Below are 24,250 nucleotides of genomic sequence, written 5' to 3'. Positions count from 1 at the left end.
GGCAGAATCTCACTAAAAAGGTGACTTATCACACATTGCAGATCTAAAGCTTATCATTCAGGGCCTGGGGCTGAGAATGTACTTGAGGTCAGTTCTTTTGTTTCTCCTTAGAGAGCCCGGGAGGTCTTCTTCTCAAGGACCTTTGAGCAAGCTATTTGTACATTGACCCAAACGAAACACAAAGACATTTGTAAACATTCTAAACCTCACTCTTGAGTCACTGAATATGGAATTCATGAAGTGCTTTGGTCTTGGAAATTCTATTAAGACTCCGTTATGGTTACGAGTTGATGTTGAAATAGGCTTGGGTATGAATATGTAAAATGGGCTGCTGGATATATTCTCTCTTAGCTTAAAAGTCCCCACCAAATTCATTAGTGAGGAAAGGCCCTAGTCACGATGTCCATACCTTCCCAACACACCCACGGAGTGAAACCACAAAGTGAACAGGTGGAGGCTAGACTTGCTTCCTAGAATTGAGTTTATTCAATCAAGAAAGTTACAGAAAATGGATAAGGAAGATGTAGTATATATAAATAATGAATATCACACAGCCACAAAAAAGAATGAGATCGTGCCATTTACACCAACATGGATGGAACTAGAGTGCTACGCTGAATGAAGTAAGTCAGTCCCAGAATGACAAATACCATACAATTTCACTCATATGTGCAATCTGAAAAACGTGAATAAACAAACACAAAAGCAGATTTAGGTCTATAAATACAGAGAGCAAATTGCTGGTTTCCAGAGAAGAGGCGGGAAGGGGGATGGGCCACATGGGTGAGGGGGAGAGTGAGATACAGCTTTCAAGTTATGGAAGGAAGAAGTGACAGGAATAAAAGGCACGGCATAGGGTATATAGTCAGTGATATTGTAATAATGTTGTATGGCGACAGATGGTCGCTACACTGTGGTGAGCGCAGCATAGCATATAAAGAAGTTGAATCACTATGTCGTCCACCTGAAACGAATACATTGTGTGTCAAGCATGGTCAAAGAAAATGTTACACAAATATAGAAGATGTGGCAAGAATATGTTTCACACACACATACATCCACGTTTCAGTAAAAATTATGATAGTAAAAACTTTTAAGATCATTGGGACAACTTCGATGCATCGGGCACCAATATGGTGAAATTTGTCACTCAAGAGAGAGCTCGGCCTAAAATAAACTTTCCAACCATTTCTGAAGAAAATGGTCACATAAACAGGATAGAAAAGGTAGTTGGAGATATATTTAGTTTTTAAAAACTGTTTTACAGTGATAGACACAGCCTAGTGGCAGTCCCAGGTGTATAATGAATGTGCTAACAACAAATGATTTTCCCCTGAGCGGATCCAGTGGGACCTTGCTGTCCTTGAAGCGTCACTTGCTGCTAGTCTTTGCCCTTGAAACCAATCTGCTATATCTCCTTAAAAGGTGTCCACACTTCAGATTTCACAGTGATTCCAAGTGGCCATCACCCCAGTTATTTCTAATTAGTGAGATTTGCCCCTTAGAGGCTTTGCTGTGCTTGTGTGTGAGTGGCCTACAAATGACTGGTCACAGGTGCTTAATGCCAACATTCCATTTTGCTTCAGGTACGAGTTTTCAACCCCACCTTGCCCTTTTACTAGTTTTAAGAGCTAGGTAAGTAGGATTAATTTCTGTTGCAATATCTCCAGCTGTTTTTGAATCATTAATGCTGCTTTTACTGCAGTGTATTTCCTATTCATTACAGAATAAAAATGAACATGCCTTGGGGCCTTTCACATTCTCTCAGCCTTCTCAGTTTTTTGTTTTAAAGCCCACTCTGAACCTCCTAAAACTTAATGTATTTTCTAGGCTAATTCATGTCTGGTGGTGATATGCCCATTTTGCTAAAAATCAAGACACTTCCCAGTCTTGACATTTCATTTCATCAGCTCAAAATTTCCAAGCCAATCTAAAACAGATCAGCAATGTCGACCATAGCAGGAGTCATACAACAAGGTAATTCTGCCCTTTTACTGAGAAACTTAACTTCCTCCCAAAGTTTTATATAGTATTATATCACTCACCTAGGAACAATTAAAATTCTTATGGAAAAAAACCTGTCCGTCCCCTGGTGAAATGAAGAAAAAATATGAGGTAGTTGGAATTAACAGGAAAGTAGTGCTGGAGTTGAAGTTTGATTTTGTAAATTAAATAGCAGGGGTCAAAACACTCCAGCTTCTTCAGGCGATTTGCCAGTAATGTAAAGGTGTCACCCAGTCCAGGCCAAAGGTACTGTAGAGCGACAAGCAAGGTTGCACAGAAGAGAGCAAATGTTCCATTTCAGCCATTCGTGATCAGCTTTTAAGGGCACAGCAACTAGGAACAAAATGCACAAGTCAAACAAATCACATCTTTGGGTCAGATTTGGCCTGTGAGCTGTCAACTTAGAAACTCAGTGACTGACAAAACTAGTTAGCTTATAATTACCTGGCCAAGAGAAACAGTGGGTAACCAGATGCTGATATTACAGATACCCAAGTCTTTTTTTTTAATATGAAATTTATTGTTAAAATTGGTTTCCATACAACACCCAGTGCTCATCCCAAAAGGTGCCCTCCTCAATACCCATCACCCACCCTCCCCTCCCTCCCACACCCCATCAACTCTCAGATTGTTCTCCGTTTTTAAGAGTCTTTTATGGTTTGACTTCCTCCCTCTCTAACTTTTTTTTTCCCCTTCCCCTCCCCCATGGTCTTCTGTTAAGAAGTGGCTAAAAATGAACAAATCAGGAGACTATAGATGCTGGAGAGGATGTGGAGAAATGGGAACCCTCTTGCACTGTTGGTGGGAATGCAAACTGGTGCAGCCGCTCTGGAAAACAGTGTGGAGGTTCCTCAAAAAAATTAAAAATAGATCTACCCTATGACCCAGCAATAGCACTGCTAGGAATTTACCCAAGGGATACAGGAGTACTGATGCATAGGGGCACTTGTACCCCAATGTTTATAGCAGCACTCTCAACAATAGCCAAATTATGGAAAGAGCCTCAATGTCCATCAACTGATGAATGGATAAAGAAATTGTGGTTTATATACACAATGGAATACTACGTGGCAACGAGAAAGAACGAAATCTGGCCCTTTGTAGCAACGTGGATGGAACTGGAGAGTGTTATGCTAAGTGAAATAAGTAATGAGAAAGACAGATACCATATGTTTTCACTCTTATGTGGATCCTGAGAAACTTACCACAAGACCATGGGGGAGGGGAAGGAACAAAAAAAGAGGTTAGAGAGGGAGGGAGCCAAACCATAAGAGACTCTTAAAAACTGAGTACACATACCCAAGTCTTAAAGGACTTTCCATATGACTTGCATTTGTCTTTAAGGTGGGATATTTATTTATGCAACTATTTGTGCTGCTCTGTGGCTTTAGCATAAGGCTATTTGCAGAGCACACTAACGTGGAATCCTCCACGTTTAGAAATTCATTCTATGTAATGTGGAAAGAAGGTCAGCCAAATGTCAATGGTTATGGTCCTCCATTCTGCAGTGGAAGCCCTCCTGTCCCATAGCATTGACCTATTAACTCTCTTTTGAAAAGAAGCCATTTATATATATATATATATATGTTTATATATATATAATATGTATATATCTATCTCATATGTATATGCATATATATATATACACACACACACATACATATGATATATAATAATTTGCTTACAGATAATGCTGCCCTTTGTGTCCACATATGGTTTTGAAAGAAACTGGCCTTTTCCCAGTACTTCTTTTCACTCTTGCCATGGATATTTCCAATAGACAAGAAGGTTGTGAATCTGGAAAACCCCCCTTTTACAGAAGAAACACTCAGGCTTTTTTTTAAAGATGTGTTAAAACCAGACTCATGCAGTTGGAAGCAATTTTAATCATCATGTCGATTAAATGATAGCATATCATTATCTGTAAGGATGGAATGTGTTTCATGGATTGATGGGTAGAAATTCCCTGCAATAGTGCTCTTTCCTTAACGACCCCGTGCCTTTATAGGGTCACTTTCTTAAATGTTGCCTCCCTGTTCGTTAATAATGTACTCAAGATGTCACTCTGTGGCCTCGTATTTTACTTTTTCTTTCAATTCTTTGGTATCAGAAGCTACTGAATCTGCGTCTTGTTTTCTCAGATACCACGTGTGAATAGCTGTTGGTGGCGGTTTGGGTTATACCCATCCTAGGGAATATGTCCACATTTTAAGGCAGGTGAGAGAAACTTCCTGGCAGGTGTAAAATTGTATCTATATAGTCAGTGACGATTCTTCATAAGCACAGGCTCACCTCCAACTGAGGTGCAGTACAACACAAAGAATATTTCTCTCCCAACCAAATAACCCTTATGGTGGTGGTCTCAAAGTAGAGCTCTTAAGTCAGCAGTTATCAGCTGTGGTACTTGTTAGAAATATAAACTCTTGGGCTTAAACACAGACCTACTGAATGAGAAACTATGGGGATGAGGTCCAGAAGTCTGTGTTTTAGTAAGCGCTCTTGGCACTTCTGAGGCCTGTTAAACTTACACATCCATTTTAGTATTATTTTCCTCCAAGCTCTGTAAGCAGCCTGGATTTTGCCACCCATCTCCCCAACTAGACTGAATTCCAAAAGAGCAGGGAGCTCATCTGCTTGTTTATCATGAAATCCCTGTCTCCAGCAGTAATTCCAGGCACATAGTAGGTGTACATTATGCATTTGTTGAATGTCTGAAGGAATGCGTGAGTGATTGGCTAAGCGCTTCCTCCTGTCATGGTATGTGGCATAAAGGCCACGACACTCCCAGCCCGCTCATACAGGGAGGTTAGGGGGTTGCATAGGGTTTCTTAGGAGCTGCGCTGCTTTGTTTTAAATCTTTGCTCCCTCATCTGTCAACTGTATGTCCTTTGGCAAGTTGCTTAACCTCTCTGCCTTGGTTTTGTCATCTCTAACATGGAGATGAAAACAGTACGTCAGCTTCATATAGGGCTTTTTTTTTTTGTTCTTTGTTAGATTAAATTACTTGTGGTGGTGGCGTTTGTTATTGTATTACCACTGTGATTCTCCCTTCCCAAGTGGCAGCCAGGCCGCTCTCCACCCAACCTGCAGAGTCTCTGACAAAGGTCTGGATAGAATTTGCCCTGCCCCTTCAACAGCATTGTATTAGGAGGACTAGATCCTGTAGACATCATCCCAACTCCTAGCTTTATCATTCTCAGGATTCATTGCATCATCTATTACTTTGATTAATATTTACATTGAAAATAATGCATTGCAGGAATACTTAAATGGACTCTCATAATCTGGTTACATACACAGTGCTGATGATCTGATAGGTTTTCTGATGGCACGGCTTCTCTCCAGTCTTTCCATACTTCTTGACGCGGGCCTTTATTTCTGTTACCTTTACCAGGACCTCAAATGGTTGTCATGGTTAAATCATTAAAATACAAACAAGTTGTTGTTTTTTCTTCTAGTTCTGCCACATGCAGTAGTGTGCTATTTATTATGTGCTCTGACTAATCCTCATTTCGTTTTTAATGCTCAGCATTTTCCTTTCTGTGGAGAGCCATACATTGGCAGGAGTTCAAGGAAAGGCTGCAAATGCTTCGTAGAAACTATTTTAATCCCAAACAGTTAATGTTTGGAGAACAGGTTGAAACATATGTAATATAGGCACCAAACTGTAGGCAATTATCTCCAAAGGGCAATAGGGGACAGAGAATAAAGGCCATGCTACCCTGAGGTTGAGGGTGAAAACCGAAGAAACACCTTCCTTGGCTTTCCAAGGGTCACAGTGTCAAGTGAAGAATGAAGTGATGAGACAAATGGAACAGCTTGATAACACCCAAATGGGTGCATTTATTCACACAATTCAAGCCTGACTACTGGAGTTCTTATCCTGTCCATTGACAGCCATTCTGAGCATTGTAACAAGATCCAGAACCCGATGTCTAGAAATTCTTAATGATACTCTGGACAAAGTAGATGAGAGGTGACAAGCCAGAGGGAATGTGTGCAGAAGTTTTGGCTCAAAAACGCTGTGACTTCCAGCGGCGGTTCTGTGTGTTGGTTTCATCATTTGAACAACAGGAAGATAATAGCTGCCGCCTAATTTTCTGAAGATACAAATGGATGTCCCAGAGTTAGAGTTGTGTTCTGTTTGAATAATGCTATTTGTGCTGTTCTTCAAGCATTGCGTGGGACATGACAAGCTGTCTCTGGTCTTTTTTTCCATGGTTTCATCCTGCCATTTAACCATATGTATTCACACACACACACACACACACACACACACACACACCCCATGTAATCCTTGGTAAAGCACCGTGTGTTATATTGCTGCTATAAGGCAGCATTAATTATTATTCAAAATCCACCATGCAGCTTTATACAGTGTGATTTTCAGAAAGGAAGAACACTGTCGGAAGCATAATGGCACCTTGCAGGATCAGTTGGGGGAAAATATGAGCTAAGGAGGCGGAAATCCTTGTTTAGACTTACAGAGAAATAATGACAAGCCATGAAAAGTTCCACAGGCCTTTGTAGCACTGAAATCTTTCCTCTAGGACCAACTTCTATGAAAATACACTACGCCTGGAATTTGCCCTGTCAAAGCCAGACATATTTTTTTAATTGAATCTTGCTCTGAGCATAGTGAATTTTTTTTTCCCCATCTGTAATTTGCTTTTTATGTGAATGGAGAGATGTTCTGTTTCTCTTCTTTGGAGGATTGTCATATTCCTGTAAAAACAATCAGTGTTGGGCCATTTATCTCTTGCTTCATCAAACTGTGATGTGGGCTGTAAGTACGTGTACGTTCGCAATATAGATTTTTTATTTCTGTATTTTATAGTCGTATTATTGGCGAGTGGCTCTCATTTATTTTCCAGAACATTTCTAGGCTGATGACAACTCTTTAGTCTTTGTTTGTTAACTGTGTCCTGTCTGTCTACCTTTTCATGTAATAATTGCTTTCAGGGAATAAAACAGAAATGGGGTATTGCTTTGTTTAATATTTTTCAAATCAAATACAGCATAGCACAACCATCTGTGAAAATACATTTCAGCTTTCATCAAATTCTGCCAAGGCTTTTTTGAGGATTAATAATCCCTTCATGTGGGCATGCTTCTATGGCTAATGTAGTATTTTTGGGCAGAGCCTCAGTTATATTTATGTTCTGACTCAGGTAAAAAAAAATAAATAAATAAACGGACTTGTTCAAGGGAGAAAAAATTAAGTTTTTTCACTCCTAAATATGTGTTGCTTGCAGAACAAGTGCCTTTGGAATGGAAGATATTGTTGAAAGGCTTTTCTTGGTGGAAAATGTGGAACTCAAAGCTATATTCATTTTCCTTTTAGGTGGAGTCCAATTCTCAATCAATGGAAGGGCCCCTTACAGAGCTCCACCCGTATTAGCAGAACATGGACTGCCTGATGCCTTTTAAAGGTGATTTTTCTTTGGCTGATATGGGAGAAAAGGGCTTGTGTCTCAGCTGGTTTTTTCTCAGCAATTTTGACTACTGTCCTTTCTGCCCATCTTCATGTTCTATATGCCGCTTGTTCCCCCTTTCATTTCCCAAAGCCCCACAAACCCAGAGCTGTTGCAGGGAACAGGGTGAGTGAGACAGGCTGTGGCAGGGACTGCGAGATAGTATAGAACGTTAAGACACTAGAATTTTCTTAAGACACACCACTATCTTTCAAAGTTTCTTGGCAACTTCTTCCAATAGGAATTTCTTACAGGCCGTTTGGAGACTCTTGTCCCCAGACTGCCACAATTCTCTAAGTATTTTCACAGGAAACAGAACATACTCAAATGTCATTGATAAAGTCATTGACCAAGTGTAAGGAAATAAGCTATGTTCAATCAGTTCTGTTATAACACTTGTTTTGAAAACACAGATTTGTTCCAATGCCATTGATATACCTTGGAACGATTTGGACGTAGTTTTTTTTTGTTTGTTTGTTTGTTTGTTTTATTTATTTACTTACTTATTTTGAGAGAGAGACAGAGAGAGAGCACAAGTGTGTGAGGGGAAAAGCGAGAGAGAAAGAGAGAGAGAGAGAGAGAGGGAGAGGATCCAAAGCGGGCTCTGCGTTAACAGGAGAGAGCCCGGTGTGGGGCTTGAACTCATGTACCACAAGATCATGACCTGAGCAGAAGTCTGTGGGCGTAGTTTCGCATTTGCTTATGCGTGATGTGATCCATGAAAAGCATTTGGTGAACCCAGAAATCTGCACCCAGTTGAACCAGACAGTGTAGGAATACACACAATGCACACCCCCTCCCCAGACAGCCATGATCCTCCTCAGTTCACCACAGCCGCATGAGCCACACCATGCCCATCTGGTAAGGCAACTTTCTTTGCATTTCAGATAAGCTTCCTGCTGCCGCTTTGCAACGGTTTACAAGCTGCAACCCTTATGAAATGTACTTCCACAAGCACATCTCAAGGTCTTGTTCAAGGTAAAAAGGCAACATTTATTGTCTTTGTGTGTTTCTTAATTGTGTAACAAGTGTAACACCGTCAGCCATTTTTGTTAGGTTCCTCTGTTTTTAAGATGTCATAGGCACAGTTTGTGTGCCTCTAACCCCGTTTTCCCATAAGCTCCTTGGTATTGTTGACAGAAATTTGCAGAGCATGATGGTTTCGAGAACACCTACGTTGCTTATAGCAGAAGTGACTGTCTTGAAGCAGCACTTCTATGGCAGGGAAGAGCAGGGAGCTGTCACTGCTTTCAGGCCTGAAGGACAAGGACAGAGAAACAGACTCTGGAACCCAGAGTGGTTGTGGGTTGCGTAACATCTGCTAGCCAGAGGCCTAGCATAAAGAGAGGCTGGGGAATAAACACTCTCCTCCCACTCTCCAGTGTTTGGCAATTACCTCCCATTAATGGGCTGAACCCAATGGGAAGCCAGTGGGTTAGGGAGTCTGTTTATTGCCATCCATGGAGTTTAAACACAGTACATAGAGCAGGGCTGAGGGATGGATCTGAAGGCATCATCTTGCCCAACACCATTAGGGAAGTTACTTTTTAAGGAATTGTTTTTATTTTATTACGTAAATCCATTTTATTCTTCTCTTTCTGGATCTCTTAGATCTCAGCCAGGGCTTGAGGAGATTCATAAAGGTGTTTTTCTAAACAAAGGAAAAGTTTCTGCCAAAAAAGAATCTGCACTCCTTTTAGTCAAACCAGTTCAAACAGCCAACTTAGAAAATAACATAGTTTCACACACACACCCCGCCCCACTTCTCATTATATATGCACTCATAACTGTGTTCATGGTCATTTCCATGTGAACCCCTTTCTAAGGGCAAACATGTTTTCACATTTAATGCTTGAATTTTGCCCAGCTTGGTTGGATACTGTTACATAATTCACTAACTTTTGTGCCTGGTCAAGAAGAGGAATACTAAAGCGATGGTATAATTCACTTGCTGGTATACTGCCCTTCAATTTGGAAATTGATTTTTGTTGTAGTCCCATTACAAGACAACTGGCCATTTTCCAGTACTGGAATGGGGGGAAGGTGGCTTGAAATGAGTCTCTGTAGTGTGTCCATTTCCCAGATGTCCCAGCTTGATCTGAAATTCAGAAGAGACCGTGAGCTCACAGCCTTAAGGGTAATTATGCAATAGGATGTTCGAGCTTAAATGAATCAATTTGTCATTGACTAGGGTAGGGTATGTCTTCCCTGCCCAGAAACAGCCTGCAGACAAAAGGAGATGTATTTCACGTGGTCCTATAGAGTTCAGATGTTTATTGGAGAAGAAAATATAAAAAATGTTAAACTTCAAAAGAAGAGTAAACATACATCTTTTTAAAAAATTTTCTTAAAGTTTTCTTTTTTTAAAAAAATAAGAGGCTCAAGTTTTATTCTTCCATAAGTAAAATTTATTGCCACATTAGCCATAATTCACTTTGCTTCATGCTAAAGTGAAGTGGGTTGCTCATACTGGTTAGCCTTTCACTGGGGAAGGAAATTTGATGCTATTGATAATGTTGACAGGATAATGGAGATGAAAATTTAGATTCTCCTGCAGGCTCATGTACTTTTAAAAATGGAGATATAATTCATCCATCAGAAAATCCGTCCTTTTGAAACATACAATTCAGTGGGTTTTAGCATATTCACAAAGCTGTACAGCTATCACCACTGTCTAATTTCACAGTATTTTTTATCACTCCCCAAAGAAACCCCATATTGGTTAGCCATCACTCTCTATTCCTTCTACCCCCCACCCCTGGCAGCCATCAATCTGTTTTCTGTTCTGTGCATTTACCTGTTTTGGACATTTCGTATAATTGGAATCTTGTCATCTGTGGCTTTTTTTTTGCATCTGGCTTCTTTCACTTAGCACACTGTCCTAAAGGTTTATCCTTGTATAGCATGTTTCAGGACTTTGTGTCTTTTTATTGCCACATAATATTCCAGTACATACCACATTTTGTTTATCCATCAATCAACTGATGGGCCTTTGGATGTTTCTACTTTTTGGCTATAGTGAATAATGCTGCTATGAACATTCATGTACATGTTATTGTGTGGACATATGTTTTCATTTCCCTAGTAGTAGAATTTCCGAGTTATGCAGTAACTCTAAATTTAAACTTTTGGTGAACTGCCAGACTGTTATCCAAAGTGGGTACAAAATTTCACATTCCTAACAACAGCATATGAGGGTTCTGCTTTCTCCGTAACTTTGCCAACAGTTGTTGCCTTTGTCTGTTTGACTACAGACATTTTAGTGGGTGTGAAGTCATATTTCATTGTGATTTTCATTTGCATTTCCCTGTTGGCTAATAATGTTCAACATCTTTTCATGTATTTGTTGGCCATTTGTGTATCTTCTTTGGAGAAGTGTCTACTGGGATCCTTTATCATTTTCTTATTGGGTTATTTGTTATTTTATTGTTGTATTGTACCTGTTCTTTATATATTCCTTATGAGTCCCTCATCAAATCTATGATTTACAAATATTTTCTATCATTCTATAGGTTGCCTTTTATATTCTTTATGGTATCCTTTGAAGTACAAATGTTTTTAAATTTTTTATGAGTTCTAATTCATCTGTTTTTCTTTCATCACTTGGGATTTTGGTGTCATATCTAAGACAACCTTGCCTAACCTAAGATCATGAAGATTTTTGCCTATATTCTTCTAGTAGTTTTATAGTTTCATCTCTTATATCTAGGTTTGTGATCCATTTTGAGTTATTTTTTTTTCATTTTGAATTAATTTTTATGTATGATGTGAGGAAAGAGCCTGACTTTATTCTGTTGCATGTGGATATCAAGTTGTCCCGGGAACATTTGTTGAAAAGACTTTTATTTTCCTATTGAATTGTCTTGCAATACTATTGAACATCAGTGGACCCTAAATTTATGGGTTTGTTTCTAGACTCTTAGTTATATTCTGGGCTCACAGACATTGAGAACTAGACGGGCCCTTTCAGATCACGGAGTATAGGAGTCACACATTCTGGTGTCTGTCAAGTGCAGTCAGGCTTCATGAGTAAAGTGTACCAGGTGTACTTGGGGAACATGGGCTTTACCCAGTGGTTGTCATATGGAAGTGTAAGATGAGGTTGGTTGTATCTTTTAATTTTTCAAAAGAAACCAGAAATTGTGTTTCTTCTTCTGGCAAAATGTCTTGAGTTATAGCCAAGCAACTAATTTAGTTAAAAAAAAAAAAATGCTGACTGGCCATAGGAAACATATCTTTAGGCAGAACTTGGCCCATTATCCACCAGTTTTCAACTGAAACACTTCAGCCCTTTCCTGTGTATAGATAAGGTTGCCGGGTCTCAGTTTAGGTGGGTAGTCCTAGGTTGCATTGTTATTTGTGGCAAATTCAGATCTAGAAATTGATATCGATGCTTTCTACTTCCTAGTTGAATGTTACTAATACACTAATATCCTAAGAATTCATTATTTTTCTAATCATATTTTCTTTTTAATGTTTATTTATTGAGAGAGAGAGAGAGAGAGAGGCAGAGAGGCAGAGAGAGAGAGTCCCAAGCAGGCTCCATGCTGTCAGCAGAGAGCCTGAATTGGGGCTCAGTCTCAGGAACTGTGAGATCATGACCTGAGCGAAAATCAAGAGTCAGATGCTTAACTGACTGGGCCACCCAGGCTTCCCTCTAATAATATTTTCTTATTACCATGGCTAGATATTATGTCTTCTTTTAATTAAAAAAAAATCCCACAAATACAACCAACCAAAGGACCCCTTAGAGACCTAAACACATGTTTAGGTGGGAGCTATGTTAGTAACTGTTCTCTATTGTAATCATTTAAAATAAGATATCTAACCTGTTTTCAGAAGTGCAGTATAAAGACTTTGTTTTTTGTCTGATCAGAGACAAAAAAGCAATGCACAGCTCTTATCCCCAGGACTACACACACACACACACACACACACACACACACACACACACACACACCCCGTCTCTCCTCACAATGAATGAGGCATGCCTCTGAAAGTCTTGCCTCAGTTGTCATGGCTGTAAATATACCACATGTGGAAGGATTAGAACTCATTGTTCTCAATTTTATCTGCTCTGTTTTGTGTTCAAGGCCTTTGTCAACAACAGGCATTTCCTTCCCTGAGATCCTCTCAATGACATATTTTCTGATTCCAATAATGAATCCAGGAGGGATGTTCCCAACTCCTGTGCCAGAATCTGTTGCAGAAACGTTAGTCTCCTGCAATATTAATGCATGCGTTTCCCAACTTTTTCACATTTGATTCAGTTCAGCAAATGTGTGATGAAGACAGATGTGCCAAGAATAATTATGGGACTACTAACATGAGTTAAAAGTGTGACAGTCCAAAAGACAAACTAAGCAGAAAGAAATCTGTTATAACTAAAGCTGAAGACAATAGATTGAAGTGGAATATGACAATGACTTCCCGATGGGGGAGCTACACAAGACTTCACATTGTATGGACATTTGTACATCCAGGGGAAGTGATTCACACACACCAAGACAAAAATGTGCAAATACACCGAAATTCAGGACTAATGGATTGCGTCTACGCTAGGTTAAATCTGGCCAAAGATTAAGGAACAGTTCAGTCATCCTGAATTCTTAACCTGCTTATCATCAGCCTCCAGATGTTTGATATTTTAATGAAGTAGGGGCGCCTGGGTGGCGCAGTCGGTTGAGCGTCCGACTTCGGCTCAGGTCACGATCTCGCGGTCCGTGAGTTCGAGCCCCGCGTCAGGCTCTGGGCTGATGGCTCGGAGCCTGGAGCCTGTTTCCGATTCTGTGTCACCCTCTCTCTCTGCCCCTCCCCCGTTCATGCTCTGTCTCTCTCTGTCCCAAAAATAAATAAAAAACGTTGAAAAAAAAATTTTTTAATAAAGTGATTGGATAATTGATGGAATTTTACTTTTCATTTAGTAATTTGTAATAGTCAATAATATGCAGTCTTCCAAATCTTTAGAGAAAATTTTGTTGCCCTCCTAATTTATTTCCAAGTGGCAGGAGAGAATTTGAAAGTGATCAAGAGGTTATTTGGGGGAAAATTAACTATAACATGGTCAACTCTTCTTCACTTCACAATTACCTTGGGTTAATATGTATATGACAAGATGCTTTTACTGCTTGTTAAGATTCTCATTTTTTTTCTTACTTTGCCAGAGGACCTCATGGTTCTTGAACTTTTGGGAAAAGACCGTGTATTAGTCTGAGACACATTTGCCAAGATGGGATTAAATGAGCAAGGATTTAATTAGGGGAAACACCTGGGATGGAGAATGGGGAAGGAACTGGTAAGACTGGGAATACCATCGGCTGACGAAACTGCCTGCCCCAAGTAAAGTGAGGGGGAAGGGAATTTGATGAAAATATATTAGATTGCTGTGCTGTCTCAGGAGCTTTGGCAAAGCCACTGAGGAGTCCTTGAGCCAAAGTTGGCTGTTAGATGGGCCCCATATCGCCCAGTAATAAAATTGCTTTAGTATCCCCACCACACCCAGATGTTGGGAGCAGCCTGTGGGAAAAGTGAGGGCTGGGTGCAAATGTGGTGGCAGATTTCAGACTGTAGCCTTTAGGTCTTCAGTTAATTATACTCCCCGGAGTTTGAAGTCTTTAAAGTGCAGTTTCATGGCAGACAAAAATGGTAATTTTGTTAGGTTATAGATTAGCTGTAATAAGAGACCCCAGAATATAGTGGTTTCAACAAGACAGAGTTTTATTTATCTCTTAAATTGAGGTTTCAAAGTGGATATTGGGGATCCAGGCTCCTTCTATCTTGTTGCTCTACTATCCAGGCATGTTCCCTTTATTCCCATAATGAGTGGCAGCCCAAGATGGCTCAGCAGCATGTTGGCATTGCAGCCACTGGACAGGGGAGGGAGAGGGGAAAGGCGGGAAGCACCCTTCCCTTAAAGGGCACGAGCTAGAAGCTGGATACCTCCCGTTCTGCTCATATTTTATTTGCCAGAACTCAGTTATATTAGTTACCTGTGGCTGCTGTAACACATTACCACAAATTTCGTAGCTAAAAAACACTCAAATTTATACTCTCACATTTCTCTGTTTCCGTGGCTGAAATGCAGGTGTCCACATGGCTGCACTCCTTCTGGGGGCTCAAGAGGACAGTCTCCTTGCATCTTCCACCTTCTGGTGACTCCTTGGCTGTGACTGCATCACTCCGATCTCTGCATGCTGACATCACCTGCTCCTATTCTGCATGTAATCTCCCTCTGCCTCTGTTTTATAGGGACACTGGTGATTCCCTTTAGGAGCCACCCGAATAAGCCATGATACTCTCTTCATCTCAAGATCCTTAACTCAATCACATTGGCAGAGTCTTTTACCATGTAAGGGGACATTCGCACGTTCCAGGGTCTAGGACCTGGATATCCTGGGAAGCCGTAATACAGACTACCACAGTCCTATGGCCACACTTAGCTTTATGCAGCATCAGAAATAATAGTCTTTTGTGGAGTGCTGTATTCCTAACACAAGTTAGCATGTCTTATTACTAAAGTTAGACTGGGAATGGGTATAGGGTTCCAATCAGCCATCCCTTCTTGAGAAATTTCTTCAAATTAATGTGGTTTGAACCTTAGAGTAAAAAACTTCACATCATCAACTCTAAATTATATAATTTTTGGAGTGTTGGAAATCCAAGACAAGTTGGACTGGAAGGATATTGTTTTTGCCTGACCACTGTTATGATGCCTCTCCTGCTTTTTCCGGTGATAGTGCCCTAATTTCTAATTTTCCTTTGAGTAAGTGCCTCCTGCCGGATTTCAGTCCACGTGCTGTGGGATGCATGTACCCTCGATCTGGACAATTTGCATTTTTTGTTGGTTCAAATTTGGGTCTGAAATCCACAGGGATTCTCCAAAGACCATAGGACTTACAGAAACAATGGGGAAAGTGGAGGTCTCTTCCCAGTGGGATTGCTGAGCTGATAGACGTAAGCCGGAACTGCCGATAATTCTCTTTGCACAGGGTGTGACGAGCCTGCCCAGGAGCGCAGTCAACCCACAGGAAGAGGGATGTGAGGGACGGGGAGAACCGTGTTCTTGGTGACGTCATTTGAGTGCCTGTGTCTAGACACACCTGAACCAAATATACCCCTGGACCTTTTATGGGAGTCAGTTGGTGAGTGGCTCCATCCTAGCCCCGCTTTCACCTGTTCTTTTGCCACTTGGGTTGCGTTCTGTCCCCTGACTAATGCAAAGTTGAAGAAAATGCATCAAGTTGTAGGCAAAGTCAAGGCTAAAAGTCAGATGTCCTTCCTTTTGAGCTGCTCTATTGTGGTGCCTTTCCTTCTTCTCACATAATGGCTGTTGACCAGTTTCTTTTGATTCCACTACAAAGTGGAAGTCATTTAGTCCCTTAGTCAATCTTGATTAAAAAAAAAAATGGCTTGAGTTCTTACGTGATTTCTTCTCATCTGGCCTACAAGCTTCAACAGCTTATCAAAGGAACATCACTGACAAATAGAATTTGTGACAACATTGAATACCCTGGTTTTGGTTGGGAAATAAGGAAGGAAAAGAGGGTAATTTCAAAATGCCAAGAAGAAGTAAGGAAGAGATTGATGACCTTTTTTGTTGTTGTTTCCGGCAGATTTATAATGCAATAAAAAGTTTGTTCTGCAATCATTTAGCCCATGTGGTTGATATTAGATTTTTCAGTCAAAACTGTTCATGTCTTCAAGAGGCTCTGAAGCTTTTTATTTAAGTGAAGGATGCTGCTAAAATGTTGAACTCAACATTCCCCCTGAAGTTCTTTCAAGACTATTATGAATAGTCCAGTTTTAAGAAATTCCAGATGAATTGTGCACAGCAAGATGAAAGACGGAGCGTACAAGCATCTGTGCACAGGAATTATGCAGAAGTATGCAAATTTTAACCCCAGTGATGATGGAAATGTTAACCTTATGTTTCAGTAATAATAATAACTACTCTGATCTAATGGTGAGCTAATAGGTGCAAAGGGCACTTGGAATCGAGAATTAATAAGAAGTAAGAAGGCTCCCCCCATCCCCCCCGACGACATGAGGTTATTTATCTGAACACCTTCTTGTTCAGTGCAGTTCACCGTAGAAACAAATATTAACAACGACATGTTCATGGCACAGGTACTTGTCCTTAAATGTAAACCTGTTTTATAAAAATTTGATCCTTAGGCTTCCATAAAACAGGATGCTGATTTATTTTTTTAGAAGCTGAATCCTTAAACTAAGAAACCTATGGCAGTGTTAGAATTTGGTGGCAAGCATATGTCAAGTCTTCCTGTGTTGGGAAGGGAAGGGAAACTCATGGGCCTGAGACAATGCCAAGGAGAAGACTCCAGATCTGGGCCAGTGCTCTAAAGTTCTAGAAATAAGGCTAGCTGCCACTCATTGAGTACTCACTATGTGCCAGGCACAAAAAAGCACTTCGTAGTTACAGTATCATTAAAACCTCAGAATAGCCCTATGGGTTAGGGAAAACAGAGGGTTCCCTAAAGTTTCAAAGCTGGAAAGAGGTGGAGCAGAATCTATTCAAGTCTCTCCAAGCTGGTAAACACTCTGCTGTGAACACTGTGCTATGTTGTGGGTACCCTCAAACCTCACCCTGTAACACGCAGCATGTCACTGATGCTACATTTAACTGTTATGTATCCACAGTCTGTCAGGCCAACTCTGAAATACCTTCTTCCCTTCAATTAAAAAAAAATTCTTGTAGGTGGTTAAAATCACTTTACTTTGCAAGTGATGCATAAATCTGCAAAAAAAATAAAACTTTGCAGGTAAGGGTAGAGTTGGCTTCGCTATCACCACTGGTGTTACTCCTTTCCTGGCTTGATACTGGGACTCCATGATGACCAGGGCCTGAGACTCACCCTGCCCATGTTTGGCAGCCATTTCTCAGGAAGAGAAAGTGTAGAGAAGATCTCCAGGGGAACTCTCACTAGGTCCTGTCTTTCTCGGAGCCTCTTAGCTTGTTCTGACATCCTCAACATGCCCTTTTCGTCTCATCGTCCAGTATAACTTCCAGCTCCAACCATCATGCTGACTTTTGCTAATAGGGAAGAAGAAGAGGGTAAGGAGAAGGCATGCTCATTCTCTTTAAAGACTTGAATTGAAAGGTACATGTATCTCTTCTGCTCACATCTCCATTATTCAAAGCAAGGTCACATGGCTGCGTTCCCTGTGTGTTTGTTTATAGTTATGGCAGATATTGCCAATAGTTTCCCAACATCCATTCCTCACTCTTTTCAGTAATGGACTCTCCAAATTTCATCTTACTCTGGTGAGATTCTACGTTGCCCAGCCTCTCTTGTGGCGGTACTAGGATCTGGCCTGCGCTCTCCTGGCCTGATGAATAGGTTTCACAGCTGACCAGGCATCTGTATGGCTACCCTGGAGTTTCTATAACTCATATCTGCTTACAAATTGGACCTACTCCTCAAAAAGTCCTGGAACAAATTGAAGGAGGGTAGGATGGAAAATGTAGGACGACTGAAAATCTCTATTACATTTAGTTTAAACATATAGAATGCAGGGCCACCTGGGTGGCTCAGTCCATCTGGCATGTCTGACTCTTGATTTTGTCTCAGGATCATGACCTGAGTTGGCTGTGAGACTGAGCCCCGCATCAGGCTACATGCTGAATGTGGAGCCTGCTTGAGATTTCTCTCTCTCTCTCTTTCTCTTTCTGTCTCTCTACTCCTGCCCCTCTGCTCCTCTGTCCTGTTCATGCATTCTCTCTCTCTAAAAAAAAAAAAAAAAGGACAATAAAAACAAAACAAAACAAAAACCCCATATGCAATGCAGCTAAATCAGTGCTCAGAAGGGAACGTTGTAACCTTAAATGTACATGTTAAAAAAGAAAAAAACAATAGAAAAGTAATGTGCCCAGACGAGTTAGAAAAAGAACAGAGTAAACCCAAAGAAAGTAGAAAGGAGACACTAATAAAGATAAGAACAAACATCAGTGAAACAGAAAACAAATAATAGAGATGATCTGCAGAAACCAAGTATGTTTCTTTGAAAAGATTACTGAGGTTGACAAGCAATAAAGAAGAAAGGACACAAAACATAGCTGAGGGCAAAAAGGGGACATAATTATATAATGGTGACTTAAAATATTGTAAGAGTTATTGTGAATAGCTCTATGCTGATACATCTGATAATATCTAAAATTATTATTTCTTAGATAATCCATCCGTTGCCAGTGTTGATTTCAATGGGGATGAAGGACTTATGAAGCTGCGAAAACCCTTGATTCGGGAGTCAAACATATATCCACTCTCTCCCCTCCCACCTCCCCTCATGTCCCACATGGATTTTAAGTCAAGTTTTACCACCCCGTCAACAGAGTAGACAACTTGTAGCTTCCGTGAATTGTCCAACACTCCAAATCCTGTTTGGAGGAAAGCATATTCTCCCTTCCTGTGGCAAACTTCCTAGGTCCCCTCTTAAGGACCAAGGCATACATTCCCCTAGACGCTGGGAGTGGTGGCTGCAGACCACTCATAGCTAAGTCCTTTCCAGGAATGTCCCCTGGGCCCACATCCAAGACTGGTAGATGCAGTAGGTCAAGAGCCCAGCCCCAGCGAATTGATTTAAGACAGCTTGGAAGGACGACCCTAATTACATTGCTGAGGCTTCCTCGGGAGCTGCTTTGCACTTCCGCTCTGGCCCCTGTCCTTGCCCCCATAGGAATTGATCCTGAGAGCCTCACCAGTAAAGTTCTTGCACATAAATCTCTATCCCACAGTTTGATTCCCAGGGAATATGGTCAAAGACAATAATAAAACCAGACAAGGATGGTATGAGAAAGTAAAATTATAGGCCTCGTTTAAAAAATACATTATGATGAGGTTGATTTTTCTCAGGACTCGAGATAGTATAACATTTGAAATCTGATAATATACTTAACTACAGAAGCAAATTAAAGAGAGACTATATGATTGTTTCACTAGCAAAGAACTCATACAATTCCACTCCAAGTAATGATAATTAAAAATATACATATTACTCCAGTCTCATCGAGAGAAAAATCTTCAGAAAATTCCTGTTGAGGGGGATCCTATAACACACCTAACCCATTGTCCTTGAAATGGCCAAAGTCATCAAAAACAAAGAAAGTCTAAGAAACTGTTGTAGCCAAGAAGAGCCTAAAGAAACATGATTATTTAGTATGTGGTACCATGGATGGGACAGAAAAAGGACTTATGTAAAAACTAAGGAAATCTAAATAGCCTTTAGGTTTTAGTTAATAATAAAGTATCAAGATTGGTTCATGTAACAAATATATGTTACTATAATAATGTTTTAATAATAATGCCCATCACCCAATTTCCCTTCTCCCCCACCACCCCCATCAACCCTCAGTTTGTTCTCTGTATTTAAGAGTCTCTTACGGTTTGCCTCCCTCTCTCTCCGTTTGTAACTATTTTTTCCCCTTCCCTTCCCCCGTGGTCTTCTGTTAAGCTTCTCATGATCCACATATGAGTGAAAACATATGATATCAGTCTTTCTGTGACTGACTTTTTTCACTTAGCATAATACCTTCCAGTTCCATCCACATTACTGCAAATGGCATGATTTCATTCTTACTCAATGCCAAGTAGTATTCCGTTGTGTATATAAACCACATCTTCTTTATCCATTCATAAGTTGGTGGACATTTAGGGCCTATCCATAATTTGGGTATTGTTGATAATGCTGCTATCAACATTGGGGTACATGTGCCCTTATGCATCAGCATTTTTGTATCCTTTGGATAAATTCCTAGTGGTGCTATTACTGGGTCGTAGGGTAGATCTATTTTTAACTTTTTGAGGAAACTCCACACTGTTTTACACAGTGGCTGCATTTCTTTAAAAAAATATATATATATGTTTATATGTATATATGTTTATATATATATATTTTTTTCCCTTGGGCATTATTTGCATTTAATATTAAATGGCTATTCTTGTCACATAAATAAGACAAGAAAAATTAAGACCCAAAAAAAATTAAAAAAAAGATATACATAGTAGTGCTATTACTGGGTCATAGGGTAGTTCTAACTTTAATTTTTTGAGGAACCTCCATACTGTTTTCCACAGTGGCTGCCTTTCTTTTAATATTTATTTATTTATATTTATATATATAAATCAATGTTTTCCTTGGACATTATTTGCATTTACCATTAAGTGGCTATTCTTGCCAGATAAATAAGACAAGAAAAATAAAGACCTAAAAAATTTTTAAAAAGACATACAAAAACTAAAATGGTAGATAGAAATTTATTGCTTGTTTGCATATGATTGTCAGCATTGCAAATATAAGAGAATACAAACTATATAAGCAATAACTGGAGACTTCAGCAAGATTGCAGGATACAAAATCAATATACAAAATCATATATACTATTCTTGCTTTAACCAGTTAGAAAATGTGATAATAATATATCACAATATCCCACAATATCCCACACACAAATCCATAAAAACTATAGAATCCTTAGAGGCAAACCTAAGAAAAGATAGACCTTTAAGGATGAAGTAATTTAAAATTATTGAAAGATATAAGAAAATACTGTTAGAAATCATATTCTTAGATGGTAAGGCTCAGAATGATATCTATATCAATCCTCCTCAAATTAATTTCTAAATTCTATTTAACATAAATTCAAGACCTAAAAAAAGATTATTAAATTCCTCTATTTTAGAAGGTTGTGCCACTTATGCCCTACCTCCTTTTATTCTTTCCTTTCCTTTCCTTTTTTTTTTTTTTTTTGAGAGAGAGAGAGAGCATGTGAGCAGGGAAGCAGGGAAGCAGGGAAGAGGGGCACTGTGAAAGAGAGAGAAAGAGAGAGAGAGAGAGAGAGAGAGAGAGAGAGAATCCCAAGCAGGCTCCATGCTTAGCACAGAGCCCAATGTAGGGCTCGATCCGATGACTCTGGGATCATGACCTGAACCGAAATCAAAAGTCGGATGCCTAACTGACTGCACCACCCAGGTGCCCCATACCCTACCTCTTATTAACATCAAGCATATATTTGATATGGGGTGCTTTTTTTTAAGGTGCAAATAGATTGTTACTAAGAAAGTGATCTCTCATTGCCACTGTAATTGTTTCTAAATAACATGTAAATATCTGTGAAAGAGTGTTTCTCAGATCCCTAAATTCATTGTAAGTTTCAGGCTAAGTGTTGAGAAATTTGACTTCCAAAAGTTAAAAAAATAATAGTTTTCAAAAATAGCCATCATTTAAAAAAAATGAAAAGAAAAATCTTTTTAGGTCTATGGGACAGATAAATTATAAACTTAATAGCTAACATTTAGAAAGCACGTTTTATGTGCTAGCCTATATGCTTAAAGCTTTGAGTAGATTTTGTCATTTAAGATCTCAAAATAATATGGCATTTTTATCTCTTTTTATTGGTATGGAAATTGAAATTCAGAAAATTAGGGAACTCATAAGGTCACCTAACATGTAACCAGTGGAGAAGATGTGCTGGTGACCAGAGCAACTGAAAAGAAATTTGATCCTTTAGGTTCCAAGTTGCACAGTCTGTTAACCATACATAATTCCTCTTACATTGTTTGCATTAAAAAACAAGAGCGATTGGGAACTGAGGGACTTTTATTCTGGTCCAAGTTTTATAGTGATACACTCAGGACGTTAGTTCTAAGTTAGTTTATTCCTGAACAAATACATTATTGAGTGCCTAATAAGTGTAGGACGCTATTGGAAGGAGTGGTAAGACTCATGGTGCCTATTCTCCAGGACTCTGTAGTCTTTTAATAGTAGTGACATTGGGCTCTGGAGAGACATCCGTTTAAGTTGTGATTTTCTTTGTGCACAAAATCTAATATGATCATCTCATTCTGAATGGTTAATATTTCTTTCTCTTGGTAGTGGCAGAATTGAAGATTCTCAAGGCACTTGCCATAGAATATATTAAGCATTCAAGACAGATGCATTGGTAATTCTGCTCAAGGTACATAATTATCACAAGGGAATTATTTTATAAAGCATGGATGTCAGCAAATATATTTTTGAATTAGAATTGAGTATGAAATCTTCAGGTTAAAACATAGTGTTGTATTATTTAGTGCCTTCCATTTTTAGAGAGTGAGAAATGTAGTTATTTAGACTTTTGACAGTGTGGATGTACTTTAAAATGACTGTGACAGGGAATTTTATTCTAGAATTATCTTTTGATACCAAAAAAAGAAACACACATTTGAGTTATTACATATCTGTAGACCCAGCAAATTATATGATTTCTTCATCCTAGTTAAGTCAATCCCAGTCGTGATACACATCATGCATTTGAGGGGTGGTTTCTTTCTTCACGTACTTATTATGGGGTTAGCTCATCCTTCTGGCCAAAATTATTTTATGAACTTCCTCTAAACAAAGTGTTATTTTGCCAGGTCAGTCATAGGCCACTGCTTGGTTATAGCTCAGGATAGGCTGAGGCTATAGAGGTGGCAATTACTTTTCTGACCAGGCCCAAGACCATATTATAGACACCATGTGTCATATACTAGGTCAGTAGTTTTCAACAGGGGTGTGATTTTTTCCTGCTAGTGGACATTGAACAATGTCTGGAGACATTTATAATTGTTGCCACGACGGGGTGGGAATGCTAATAGCATCTGGGGTATAGAAGCCAGAAATGCTCTAAATATCCTAAAATGCACAGAATAGCCCCACAGTAAAGAATTAATCCAAGTAAAGAATTATCTGACCCCAAATGTCAATAGTGTCAAGGTCAAGAAACTGTTCTAGAAGGAAAACATGGCACAGTCAGTTAAATAATTTTTTTTCTGTTACCATATACAGGGAATACGTAAGAATACTTAATAATTTTAAATTTGTGGTTCAAGTTATATAATCCCATTCAGAGAGAATCCATGACAGGCTAAATATGTGGGAGAAACTTTCCTAAGATATTTATCCTGTCCGTGATTGTTGGTCATGACGTGGGGCCAACCCTAGAACCAGTTGCCAGAGAGCAAGATTTTCCTGCACCCTCACTTTTCCACTCCTTCTCTTTTTCCCAACTGCACTTTTGTCTATCTAACACAACTTTGTCTACTAGGACTTTCTGTGATGATGAAAATATTCTCTATGTGGCCCTTCAGTATGGCAGCTACTAGCTACAAGTGGCTATTATGTACTTGAAATGTCATGAATGGGCCTCTGGAACTAATCTTTAAGATTTTATATGATTATAATCAATTTAACTAGAAATGCAAACAGCCGTATGTGGCTAGTAGCTACCGTAACAGACAGTGCAGATTTCACATCCTCTCACCCACCATCGCAGGTCATATCTCTTTCTGGGTCTCACATCAGGAATGGATTGTCATTGTTTCAAGCTCCCTCACATTTTTGCTTCTGAATATTTGGAGAGGGATATTTGGACTCTGAAAGGGAAACTAGGGAAAGAATTCCTAAGTGACTTGACCTCCAAAGACATACCAGCCGGGGGAAAAAAAAAAAATCTGAGTTTAAACTCCAGAAGTTAGGCTCTTTCAATTTACAGATCTACACGATACAAAGGCTGGTGTCCTATATATATATATATCCTCTCCCTTAAAGAGTGCCTCTCTCTGTCCTAGACTTAAGCGATCACACAAGTTCCCTTCTACATATAGTGATGATACCTTTTTCTTAAAGAGAAGAGTAAGCCTTCCAAGGACAAGAGACTGTCATTTCAACAGAATTAATAAAGGGTGTTGTATTTTTTCTTCCCCTGTCCCAATGAAACTTCTTTTGTTTTCAAATTC

General features: G+C 39.5%; 1 long non-coding RNA gene across 2 annotated transcripts; it reads left to right on the top strand.

The window, feature by feature from the left end:
- The first annotated feature begins 590 nt into the window (after positions 1-590).
- LOC122236695 lies at positions 591-22,446 on the top strand. 2 transcript variants are annotated; one of them, XR_006214889.1, is made up of 5 exons: positions 591-623; positions 7,349-7,436; positions 8,366-8,456; positions 14,563-15,619; positions 22,368-22,446. It is a non-coding gene; the product is annotated as an uncharacterized LOC122236695 (long non-coding RNA). The 2 variants fall into 2 exon arrangements; XR_006214888.1 differs by lacking the exon at positions 22,368-22,446 and having other exon boundaries at positions 14,563-16,087.
- The last annotated feature ends 1,804 nt before the right edge of the window (positions 22,447-24,250 follow it).

This window comes from Panthera tigris, chromosome A2 (assembly GCF_018350195.1).
Source record: "Panthera tigris isolate Pti1 chromosome A2, P.tigris_Pti1_mat1.1, whole genome shotgun sequence".
Taxonomy (NCBI): domain Eukaryota; kingdom Metazoa; phylum Chordata; class Mammalia; order Carnivora; family Felidae; genus Panthera; species Panthera tigris.
The sequence above is the reverse complement of the archived record's forward strand: the minus strand, read 5'-3'. Positions and strand labels throughout refer to the sequence as shown.